At 44.8% G+C, this 13,453-nt stretch overlaps 1 pseudogene across 1 annotated transcript; it reads right to left on the reverse strand.

The window, feature by feature from the left end:
* Positions 1–559: 559 nt before the first annotated feature.
* LOC146081159 (protein QNR-71-like) lies at positions 560–12,742 on the reverse strand (annotated as a pseudogene). The gene is made up of 12 exons (XR_014475074.1): positions 12,589–12,742; positions 8,517–8,669; positions 4,509–4,652; positions 4,273–4,434; positions 3,846–3,997; positions 3,341–3,347; positions 2,724–3,116; positions 2,474–2,649; positions 2,307–2,395; positions 2,028–2,233; positions 1,389–1,479; positions 560–1,227 (listed from the first exon to the last, which is right to left on the reverse strand). The product of XR_014475074.1 is annotated as a protein QNR-71-like (transcript).
* Between the last annotated feature and the right edge of the window lie 711 nt (positions 12,743–13,453).

Consider the following 13,453-nt stretch of genomic DNA (forward strand, 5'->3'; position numbering starts at 1 on the left):
ACCTATAGATTTATCTTCAGATCTGGCTGATACAAAAAACATGGTTAAGAATGAGCGCAAATGACAGTTGACCATTTGCTTGGAAATTATGGCAAACTGTCATTCAGATTTGTGTTCCAGCCAGATCTGAAGATAAATCTGATCATAGGTATATGGCCACCTTAAGAGGCCCATGCTTTGATCTTACTTTGAACTGCAGGTACAGGGAGGCAGATGATTACATAACAGGGTGTCTGATGACTGCCCGAAAAGCTTCTTTGCACTCCCCTGTTAGAGCACCGGGATCCCGGGATACTTACCGTCAGGATCCTGATTGTTAGGCAGTCATACCACACCCACAGTATAAGCACTACCTTTGTGTAGGGGGGGGGGGGGGGGGGGGGGGGAGGAGAGGGGAGAGATCCTCAGGATCACAATCTATACACTGCAATTCAGGACAATTTTTTTCTGATTTTGAATATATACACTGTAGTCAAAATTAGAGCTTAATATCGCACCATGTATACACCATAGAACTCCCCATATTATATTGAGCTACACAAATCAGAATACAAGAGTCTACAGAAACATTACCTTTATTAGATAAGTTACTAAAGCACAGCAGTTCGGTTACAGATGACAGATATTTGAAGCTGCAAATATACAGCAAGTCAGAGTTAAGAGTTCAGCCAGTGCACATGTATACAATTACAGCAGACAAGATCAGCTTTAGTGGTTTGTACCATTTTGTTTTACCACTAACTAATGTATATGAAAAGGGAGTATGAATCTAATGGTGGGGCAATTTATGCTGGTGCCTTTTAGTTAAAATTGCACAAGCCCCATTTCATCAATTAGTATTCACATATACCCAGTGGCCAGCCAATGTAAGAGTGGTCTCAATGTATCCGTATCAAGCCGGAGGCAGTAGGTGAAACCCCTACACCAGTAGCTATTGGCTACAGCCATTTCCAAGCGGCTACTGGCCTCAATGATTGGCTAATGGAAAGATTTCTACTTGACCAATGAGGCTTTATATATTGAAACATTGATAAAGATCCCAGGATATTCAGTCTAATATAGGTACGCACTGAATATTAGATTATTCCAGCCTTGCTCTTCAGGAGTGGGTCATGCTCATGGTTTCCTTGAAAGAAAACCTCTTTAATCTGACTGAAGTACACCTTTATCCCTTGTCCACCACTTTTGTCTGCAGAATGCTCAATGGGTCTGTATGGTTTGTATTTCCTGGGGAGAAAAATTAGACATTGAGAAATAAAAGAAATTTCACAGATCAGAAACAGCTTGGCTTCTAAAGATTGCATAGAATACGTAAACATTGAAATCCATGCTACAAAATAAAGCAGTCACTCAAGCCCCTGGAAATCCACTGAACAAAGACCACTCACTTGTAAAGAAGGGCACCAGTTACTGCAACAATAAGGGCCACCAAAGCTAGAGGAATCAGCACCGCCGACACAGTTCTGGAAGTTCCAGCATCTACAGAAGTTAAAGAGTTGAAGTATACCAATGTTACATAAACCAATGTTTCCCAATGCAAGGAAGTAGGGTCAGCATAACACACTGGAGACAATTCTTTTAGCAAAATTAAATAGAACATCCCTCTAATCTGTACAATGGCATAATTTCAGTTTAGGAAGGAACTTTGAAGGGCTCTACTTTCAGAATGGACACAAAGCCAATTACTGTAGAATATTTGATGGCTGGATTTAAAAAAAAAAAAAAAAAAAAAAAAAAAAAGACAGGTTTACAGGATTACTGCATGATGGCGGGAGACCCTGCACTAGATATGTAGTCACCTTGCATGATAAGAGAGAACAAAGGTAATTGAAAACTGGTGCTGAACTCGGGCTGTTCCTTTAGGATAAAATGATAGCATCCATACTTATAATTAAGTGTCCTCTACTCAAGTCTTTCAAAATTGAAGTGATTGTGGGTTATATACTTAGACATTAACTAGAAGTCCTACAAAGCAAGAGCTTCAAAATTCTAAGTTTGGTTAAACACACATTGCAAAAGTCACTTACCTCCCTTTATAGATACCAGCGTGCTAGCAAGAGCAAGACTTGCATCATCGCTTAGTGTGATATTCACACAGTAGGATCCTGGTTCTACGAAGGCTCTGCGTAGAGTCACCAAGCATGGGTCAGAAGCCAGAACTTTTTCACAGATCATATCCTGAGGAACCATGCAAGTAGCATCTGACACAATTGTGCAGGCATCTGTAGGCAGGCTGGAAGGAATGTTGGATTTTAAACAAATTGTTTATTGAAGACATTTAAGCCTCACAGAGATACAGTACTTACCTTCCTTGGCAAGACACTACAAAGTCCATCAGTGAGTTTGCAATCTGAGAAGCAGATACCTGGACACTTGTCATTTCAATAATGTTCACCTCTAAAATGGCCATCTAGGAGTGACAAAGAATAGTTATGCTATTTGCCTCTTTTTGGAGCCAGAGAGAGTCAGCGACTTGTTACAACCCACCTACAACTGTAATTTTAGTGTTGTAGTAACCATATCTGTAGATAAAGCAGCCAGGCATAGGAGTAGTAGGCATTACAGTTGTCTGAGCAGTGGTAACATCTGGTCTTTCAGTAGTTAGCAAATCAGTTTCAGCCTCAAATGATGGCAGCCCAGTTGAATTGCCTGCAAACCAAAGACAGACATTGATTTTCTGGGAGGTAGAAGAGGGTATATGTTTAGGTGGCATTACAACTTACCAGTTGAATTTGCAGTGGTGAACGATTCGGTAGTTGGTTGATGTGTCGTAGGGACTGTTGGTTGATGTGTCGTAGGGACTGTTGGTTGATGTGTCGTAGGGACTGAGGTAGGAGTAATAGGCTGACAGGGGCCAGGAATGGCTGCTTTGATGGTCAGGTTCAGACTGAAGTTCCCCAGTGTGGAGTAGGTGTGACTAGATAGTGGGCTATTGGAAACAGAGGAGCCATTCCTGTCTCCATAGTTCCATTTAAATGTCACTATAGCATTCTTGAGGTAGTTGCTTGGATCATGGACTTTGATGTCAAACTTAATAGGAGAATCCTTGATGAAGATGTTGTCTGAGGAATTCTTATCATTAGTTTGAGAGATGTTAACATAGAATGGAATTTGATCTAGAAGGTACCGAAGAGACAAACATTGGTTTAGGAATCCACCATCTTGCAGATTTGCCAAAACACATAGTTCAGGATACCAGTTACCCAGATGCTCAAGGACTGGTATGCTGCGTACAAACTGGTCAATATGCCACAGAAAGATTGGAGAGTTTATACACCAATTCTGTCTCAGATATGAGGATGACCCTACAGCACAGCCAATGCATCTGCATGGGAGACACTGGTCACCTGTTTATTGGCTGAAATGACCACCAACACCAGATGGGCAGGCACATTTGAATGCGTGCCCATTTGGGAGGTCTGGTCCAACATATTGAATGGAGGATCTTAGTCACTTTGTTGGTGAGGTGGCGGCAGGCAAATCTTTGTGTACCTGGCAAGCCCTGCCATAGGAGCCTGAAGACATTAACTACAGCCGAGAACTCTATGGACGAACGTCTTTTTTCAGCCTTAATAGGTTACAATATAGCTCAGTATATCGCCCAGTGTGTATGCACCCACTGACAGCTAATGTGCACTCCCGTGGTTAGTAAAAGAGCTATCTGCTTGTACAGATGAGGAAGCGGATTGTTATTGAGGACCATGCTGCAGGAGGCAAATGTGTAGGCCCTTGTAGATGCCAGCACCCCACAGCTGCTCGGATCGTACAGTGTATATGCACCATTAGATATTACATCATTGTAAGTTAAGCAACATATACCTACACATTCAGACTTACCTGTTTACTATGTAGATACCACTTGCTTTGGCAACAGGATAATGTTTTCGGTTGCCTCTTCTGAAGACAGACACTTCAATCATTTGTGTGCCAGCTGTGATGTTTGTAGTGTTCAATGACAGGAGGGCAGAAGATTTCCCAGTTTGGGCGTAGTACTGGCCTAGGTATCAAAATGCCAGGTTAAGTTAGTATATTTATAGTTTCTATTCTTGTTCTAGTCCTCAAGGAGATCATTTTACATTACAAACAAGTGACTCCTGTGCAAACCAAGTCAATAAAGTACATCCAAATTATTTCCCCTTTGGCCAGGGATCCTATATTCAAGCTTCACATCTAAAGCGATCTAAGCAAGCAGAGACCCTTTAAGAATTATATAGTCCTACATTTATGAAGTAGTGCTGGCCTAGAATATTGACGCGACTGACTTATACCAACCCAGTGTGGAGAAGATGTAAATGAAGTTATGCTGCCATTCGTGGTGGTGTGGGAATGGTTTTCCATCTGGATACTTGTTGACAAAACTGCAGTTTCCTTCATTGCAGAAATCTTCCCACTTGGTCCAGTTGTAAACATACTGGTCTTGGTAACTGGAGGAAGCTAAAGAGTAGACCAGTTAGAGCTTGCACGCATTGAAATGCTACACCTGTAGAATATGCCAGAAAGTCATTTACCATTTCTACATCCTCCTTCATAGACAATATCCCCATCTTCATTTTCCTTTTGACACCTGGGAAACTTCAGAGTCACAGCAAATGTAACATTCGACCCTATCAGCGCAGGGCTGTCACTGGTCAGGATTGCCAACACTTTGCCATCTAAATGGAACACCATAGAGAGTTACACAAATCAGGTTTCAGTGAATCATTGGTAGTGTTGGGTACAGCAGAACAAACAGTGTGCCACATCCTCTTGTACAGTGTATTGTAATATAGATAACCAGACCATTCAGTTCTAGGACCAGAAAAAAAAATTATATATATATATATATATATATATATATTTTTTTTTTTTCACACATACACGTAAAGATTGTTTCTAAGCAAGGGAACATTTTACTCCTATGGAGTCCTCTGAATAGACTGTACCTGCCAAGACTATGGGAGGAGTCAGATCAGGACACCATGGCAGAAACAATGTATATAGATCTGATCACACTACAAATTTGTTCTCAAAATGGGCAAAACTATCCACTGCAGGTGGGCCAGATGCAACATGTATTGAGAGTTCAATTCTGGCTATTTATATTGTATATCTGTGCCGGTAAATACTGGCTGCATTATTTTTACACTGACATTTAGATATCAGTTTCACACACCCCACCCAAATGTTACTCTGCAGATGTTACATCTGCCCCAGTGGCGTAAGTTCATTTCAGTTGCCCATAGGCTAGATACACGTTTGTGCCCCCTCCCCACAGCCCGCTGCTGAAGTTCAAGAGGCTGCAGTGTGCACAGTGCCAGATTAAGGTCCTTATGGGCCTTGAGCTATAAATTTAGGAAGGGCCTATGTTTTGCTGTCTGAGGTAGTGTGATCAATACTGTAGTGGTCACATACTACAGATATCATGGCACTAACACCACACACCAGTGGCGGATTAAGGGGGGGGGGGGCACCCGGGCACGTGCCCCTCCTGTCATTTCCTTTATAGCTGAGGACCAGGGTTTTCCAACGAGCCCAGCCCCGTGTATCTAGCCCCCCGGGAACCGGAGATATCGCCTGGCAAAGCTGTAACGTTTTTCCCCATAGGATAATATGGAACCCGTCAATTCCGACCCCACCCAATTCCGACGGCTGCCAGTTCCCGCCCTGGCAACACAGAAGCTTGTGGTTGATCTCCTTCCATTCCAAATCGCTGGGCCTCCAATATGATACCAGGCTGGTCCATATCGGTCAATCGGTTCCAGGAGATATTGCGTGTAAACCGATTTTTTTTTTTTTAAATGTCATTTCATGGCTGTTCATGTTCTTTGAGGGCAGATTACTCTGGAACCAAACGCTGGACCAAAATCATTCAAAGCCCACTAAAAGTTCTTCAATATGATACTCATGTAAATGGGTCAGTTGCTTCCGAAGATATAGCCGGTTAAATTAGATAACTGGTTAAAGGGGGGGGGGGGGGGGGGGGGGGGGGGGGGGGGGGAGGTGTGGTTTTCTCTCCCCCTCACACCAGAAAATGCAGGGACTAGGCTGGTGTAAAAGGGGCCAAACTGGGACTGCATTTTCTGGTGTTAAAGGGGTATTATTTCAAATAGCCGGTACCTGCAGTGCTCTGAATACAGCCAGGCTCTGCCACTGTCAGTGGCTATCACTTCTGCCTGGCGGCGGCTGTCCCCCATTTACCGCGAGCATGCATCCCCCCTTGGCAATGAACATGTAATCCCACATGATAACAAGCATGGAACCTCTGGCAATGAGCATGGAACCCTTGGCAGTGAGCATGTAGATAATCAGCACTTATGTAGAATAATTTTTAATAGGCATTATGGTGTTTGGCATAATACATAATGGCGTATAACTTAACGTGTAATGGACATTATGATGTAAATGTTTAATGCGCGCCTTTGGTGGACAGTGTCCCCGTTTATGAAGCGTAATGTGAATTTTGGCTCAATCCATTTGGCATTATGTGAATTTTGGCTCAATCCATTTGGCATTATGTGAATTTTGGCTCAATCCATTTGGCATTATGTGAATTTTGGCTCAATCCATTTGGCATTATGTGAATTTTGGATCAATCTGTGTGGCATTATGTGAATTTTGGATCAATCCATGTGGCATTATGTGAATTTTGGATCAATCCATGTGGCATTATGTGAATTTTGTCTCAATCCATGTGGCATTATGTGAATTTTGACACAATCCATGTGGCTTATTTAAATTTTAGCTCAATCCATGTGGAATTATGGGAATTTAGTTTCATTCCATTTGGCATCATGTGTAAGGGGGAAGTATAAAGGGGTCTAGTATTTTGTTGCATAATGTGTAGAAGTTGTATATGGTGTTGTAGACTACACTCAAGGACACACCTCTGTTGAGTGACCACACCCCTTTTCCGGAGCACGCCTTCGGCGCGCGTACAACTACATCCTTCGCTTTTGTCGCCATGGTGGGCCTGCGTACTTTAAATGCCAGCGCCTATTTTTAATCCCATTCCCACCCTCTCTCTGCCGATCTCTTAGCATGTACACTGGCACCACTAACACTGCCCCTCCCCCACCTAAACTCCCTTTTATCATGGTGCCCCCCCTGTAATTTTATCCTGGATCCGCCCCTGCCCCACACTGCATCACTATGCTACCTTCCCACACTACTGCGCATGGGCAACATGGGTCAGGTAAGAGGGCAGCAGAGGGGTGAGATAGCAGCATATAGGGTGAGGTTAAGGGGGTGGGCACACAGGGGATAGGGTAAGCACATTGGTCAGGGGGCAGCAGAGAGGTGACGTAGCAGGTATACAGGGTGAGCACAAAAGGAGAGGCTAAGGGGGGTAGCACAAAAGTAGAGGGTAAGGTGGTGAGCACACAAAGTGAGGGGGCAGGCATACAGGATGATGGTAAGCTGGCAGTAGAGGGGTGAGATTGCAGTCTCAGAGGGTGAGGGGGCAGGCATTCAGTGTGAGGCTAAGGGGGCAGGCAGCCAAGGGATGATGTGGCAGGCACACTGGGTGAAGTGGCAGGAACACCGTGATGAAGGTAAAGGGGCAGCATAGGGGTGAGGTGGCAGCACATAGGATGAGGGAACAGGCATGAGGTTAAAGCAGCAGCAGAGGGTCAGTGTGAGGTGGCAGCAAACAGGAGTCAGTGTAAGTGGGCAGCAGAGGGGTGAGTGTAAGTGGGCAGCCAGGGGTTAGGTTGCAGCACACAGGGGTCAGTTTAGAGGAGAGAAAGTTACTGAGAGGTTACCTTTTAAAAAGGTGTGGGGAACTTCAGTATTTCCAAGTGGGAGAAATCCATCAGGGGGCGGGGCCCATGATTGTGAGGCCACGCCCTTTTCCTGACAGCAGCTGAATGAGATGCCAGCCTCTTCACTACTCTGGAAGCAGTAGCACTAGCATATTTGCTTTGCCTGACTCCAACTGTGAGGTGACCTGCTTGCTTTACAGTACAGACTGCATAAGCATAGCTGAGTAGATGTGGGGCTCAGTGGAGGCAGACGGGAGTTTAGCAGCATGGTGGGTGGGGACCCCTGCGGCTCATTCAATATGCACTGTGCTGGATCCCCGCTCATTAGATCTGCAAGGGGCAGGGACCCAGCGCAGTGCATATCAAATGTTGGGGGTCCCCAACCCTGCATATATAATGAGTGGGGAGCTGGTGCAGCATACAAAATGGGGAGGCAATGGAGTCAGTGCCCCCTTTAAGGCTCGCGCCCGGCGGCAGATGACTCCATTGCCTCCGAGAGTTCCCCCACTGATCTGCCCCACCTGTAGTGCACATGGTTTTGCCCATTTTGAGAACAAATTAGTAGTACAATCAGATCTGAATAAGGGCCATAGTCTTAACTTACACCGCCTGAGATATCCTGGGTTTTTACACAGTAGAAGGGAAGAAAAACAAAACCCCCACAGGATTACAAGCAGTTTAAATGCAACCAGTTAAAGTTACCCATTTCAGCCTGGGTAGCATGCAGGGTGACACTGACTCACGGTTTAGTTAAAGTAAGCCAGACCATGTTATTACCTTTCCAGCAGTTCTCCCATCTGGGATCATTAGTCTTCCAGGCAGGATAGAGCGTCTCATCCCATGTATTGCTGTCAGGAAGCCAGCCATGTATATGGTTATGGTGGCCTTCCTTGCTGTAGCTCCTTCCATATTCCATCACATCCTGAAATCCTGTAGGATGCAATATCCTGCATTAGTACATGATCATCCTGGTTATCAAAATTATCCCCACTAAAAACCATGAACACCCTAATAAATAGGTCTTCTCCAGATAGCTAGTAAGCTAGTAAGAGTCCTCATATCCTTCCCAGGCAAGTCTGAGATCAGTTTTTTTTATTTATTTTTTTATAAATTGTAAGATCTGCAGAATCTCTTTAAATAAAAAACCCTTCTTCAAGTGGGGTCTCTTTACCAAGGTCAACTGTACTCCACTAAGTCAGGTCTGAGCAGCAATAGTCTTAGTACACAGAACATGGCAGCATCTTCTTAGCACCAAGAACTAGGGAGCACAAACTCATTCCATCACTACACAGGAATGCCCTACACCAGGTTGTACTGAATACACCAATTCCTTACAGTCTACAGAACTTCATCTCTAATGCTGTGTACATACGGCAGCGATAGGGGCTGAAATCGCTGGGAATATGGTCGCTGAGTGACCATATTACCAGTGATTGGAGTGTGCACCAGCGATAAATCGCCAGGTGCGCGCTCCCGTTTTCAGCCCCTGAATGGTCGCTGGAGCATGCTCCTCTGACCAGCGACATCCCCTGCCTCTTCACCCAGCAGTGTTTAAATTTTCATCTGCGACCATCTCTGGTCGCAGATGAAAACGGGACACGGGGCAATATGATTGCTGAGCAATTATATTGCTAGCGATCATATTGCCCCGTGTGTATGCACCTTAAGGGAAAGTTACTTTAAGCCAACTCATCCAACCATACAAGAGCAAGATGATAGTCAAATGTGGATAGCAAAGATATTGTGGAAGCGTAAACATTGAACATATCCATTCACACAGTGTTGACCTGTATAATGCCAACAGGTGACATTCCAGCATTCTGCTTAAGAGGGCAAGGGTGCATACACACTGGGAGTTTTTGCTCAGTGTTTATAGATAATAATTATGAGGGGGGGGGGGGGGGGGGGAGCCTTTTGCCCATTTTTAGCGATTTTCCCCAGGGTGGACGGCTTTCCATAGTGGGATGCCATGGAAAGCAGTCCATTCCCTCGCTCATCTGCTGGTAGTACTAGCAGATAAGGCAGGGCCCGGCAACACTGGCCCTCCAGATGTTAATGAACTACACATCCCAGGATGCTTTGCAATGTGGCCATGCTGAAACTAATGCAAGGCATGCTGGGATGTGTAGTTCATCAACATCTGGAGGGCCGGTGTTGCCCAGCCCTGAGATAAGCAATAGGGCCAGCGATGAGGGAGTGTGCAGCAACACTCATCACTGCCCTGTACACACTCATGCGGGATCCTGCATCAGCACTCACTGCACATCTCTGCCCCATAACAGCTGCTCAAATGAGTAAACTGCCCAGTGTGTATGGGCCTTTAGGCTACAGGAGGGGAGTTTAGCTTTACAGACATGAAGACTACTAAAAGTCAGGCAGATGTCACTGTTAAAAAATAATAATAATAAAAACCCATTTGCACTGAGACTACACAGGAAGTTAGCTTTAATTAAGCCATCAGGATATGACATGTTAAAGCCATCCGTAAATTAGATGCATTGCAGGTCATATGATTCTAATAAAACCAAGTACAAGAGAACCAGTCATTTGACCATTTCTAGTTTATTAGAGTTATCCTTCATAGAAGTGCAGAGTGGTAACTGCATCATAGCAGCCCTCAACACAAGTTAGTCATTGGAAGACCTATTGTAACATATAACCTTCATTAGGCAGCTGCCTGGGTGCCAGGATCCTGAGGTGCACTACTAAAGCTGGGTACACCCAAAGCTTTAATCGCCTGATCTGTCTGGTGAGAACAAACATTTGGTAAGGAATGCATATGAACTGCATCATTTGCTCACAAATGGACAAAAACTATTTAGACAAATCTTTTTTGTCTGAATGACCATTGTATATTTGCAAGGGTTTGGAAGCAAATTGTAGATTGCCATGTTCGCCAATACATGGCCCAGATTGTTCCCACCAGACAGATCGTGTGTGTTATCAGCCCATCACAAAATTAAGGTAAAGGAATAAGACATTCTTGTACTTAACACAGGTGGAGGCAGTGTGTGATTGGTTTATTGAATGACAGAGTCAGAGGTTTCTATTGTTTTGAATAGGATGGTCTAAATTACCGGGTCGACATGCTAGACCCGGTAATTTGCCTTGCAGGGAGAACAGGGTATAAGCAGCCATTTAACTTCAACGGATGTAAAGCAATGAGAACATATGGACTCGTTAGCACCTGAGTTACCAGACTTTCATTTGTCAGTGCTCAGGGTAAGAGTAGGGTGTGAATGACCCAACAGAGAAATGCAGATGTAGGAACCTTTGTTTAATGAAACTTCGTAAACTCTCAAGTGAACATCACTTCCAAACATGGATGCTACAGTGTCTGCATATATTCACATAAGCAATGAAGCGGATTGGCATGAGGCAGGGGTGTAGTTTACCCATATGACACCATGTGCAGGTGACCTGGATCCCCAATTTTTCCCATCACTCCAGGGGTCCATCCTTCCCCCAGGGAGTGCAGTTCCAGCTCCAACAGTGACAGGAGCTGCACCGTAATGTTATGGGCAGGAGAGCAAGTCTTGGGGTCATTTCTACAGAAACAAGAACGAAGCAGCCATGTTCACAAGTTACACAATGTATTGTGATATAACTGTATAAGGATATTAGTTGGTGAAATTCAAAGAACAGTTATCCTGACCTGCAGCCACAGACTTCTACACAGGGGGGGGGAGGGAGGAGCAGGGTCACACCCAGAATTAAGATACAGACCCATTCCAGGAGTGACCTAGCATTTGCCATCTGCAAGCTCCTCGTGTGACCCGACTTATTACCAGGGGTCAGTGAGGTCATACAGGAGGCAGCACTTTGAGCTGACAGTAATGCCTCTTCTGTACTTTGAGAAGGACCCGGGTTATCTGTTCCCACTGCACTATACCCCGGGGAAGATCCTGTAGCAACCAGTGTTGAAATGCCAGGTCATGGCTCCCAGAATTTTGGCCCAGGACCCATTCACACGAACAGGTAACCTGGAGGTGCTGGTTTCTCCGGTGCTGCCCATACACTGAGATGTGCACTGTGCGTTTTGAATTAGATGCAACGTAATCTAGTCCAAAAAGTACAGGCAGCACATACTTTTTGGACGATGTGAAGTGCACAGGAGCACCCATTGCAGGAGAAGCCCAAAACCCTCCATGTATGGGCACCATAACCAGATATTGCAGTGCTTAAAGAATTAAAGTTACAGAATCAGATTGCTGTGGGCACCAAAACCAATACACTTCAAAAGAAGGTAACCCACCACCCATAAGACTAAAGATGGCTTGGTAATAAGTAGCTCGACTGAAGGGGAAGAACATATATCACTGGTCCTCAAGATAATATCGGCCTGTCCTACAGGTTGTCCTTACATCTATTGCCATGGTAGGATGTGGTAGTAGCCCACACAATCAGGATATTACACTTGCAGGGTGGCCCAATAAGAGGTGATATTTGTGGTAATTTCTTCTCAGACAGCCTACAGCACTACATTCTCTTTGTATGATTCAGTGTGTGCACATGCAAGTTGCGGTGCTGCTCACAAAATGCTTGATCTCTGGCATACTGGTCACTGGTGAGGATTCAGCTGCATTCAGTGAATCATTCACAAACACTCCAATAGTTCTAGTGCCAGAGCAGGCTTACCAATATACCCATCATAATGGAATTTGTAGTTCCACAAAAGCTGCAGAACAGGAGGCTGCCACCAACCATCAGTTTAGAGTTTAAAGAGCATTAACCCTTTATATACTGCAGTAATGCCCAGTAATAAGCATAGTCACCCATAAAAACAAACCCAATAATACAGCAACCACAACAGAAGTATAGCCCACATATGCCAAACACCCGCACTCACGTTTTCCTGCCTGGATGCCAGATATCAGGCAGAGAACCACCAACAGTCCCAGCACTGCAACCTGCATCTTCAGCCCTGACAAGTAAGTGAGCTGCAGGAAGATCAGCACACCAGCATTTATTACACTGGGCTCAGTAACTCACAGCTGCAAGTAATGGCAATCACCCCCATGATCCCTCCTCCTGTTTATGAGAAGCCTGCAGGCCCATCATGTGATGGATTTAAGGAAAGTTGCCTGACTTGATGCACAGACCCAGCCTCCTGCTCATGTGCTTATGAGTAGGGATGGCTATCGTTTCCATTGCCATCGATGGTTGCCATCGATGGCAATTCTGCAACTGGCCATCAATAGTGCTAAACTATGCAATGGATGACCATCAATATTTTTACTTATCGATGGTCATCCAATGTGTTTAAATGATTGGCCTGTGGGTCAATCAAAACACGGGGCGGGGCTTTGCGGGTGTTGGGGGGCGGAGCTATGCTCTGTGTCCCGGCACTTTGAACCCCCCCCCCCCAAAAAAAAAACATTGTTTTGCTGTTCCATCGATGGAGAGAAACCATCTGGTTCTCCCCATCGATGGCGAAAGTATTTCACTTCGGCCATGAACCATCGATGATTTCGAATCATCGATGGTCGATGGCCATCCCTACTTATGAGTCACTCATGCACCTTTCAGACCGCACTTTTTAACTGGTATTTTGCAGTTTTTTAACCGTTTCAAAACGGTAATATGTGCAGTCTGAAAGGTGCAGAGTGATTTTACCGTTTCCAAAATACCGGTTTTTGGAAACGGTAAAAAAGCAGGGTCCTACCCGTTTCAGACCCATTTTTTTTGCTGTCTGAACGGGTCTGAAACGGTAC

Source organism: Crinia signifera, chromosome 5 (assembly GCF_055691185.1).
Source record: "Crinia signifera chromosome 5, ASM5569118v1, whole genome shotgun sequence".
NCBI lineage: Eukaryota > Metazoa > Chordata > Amphibia > Anura > Myobatrachidae > Crinia > Crinia signifera.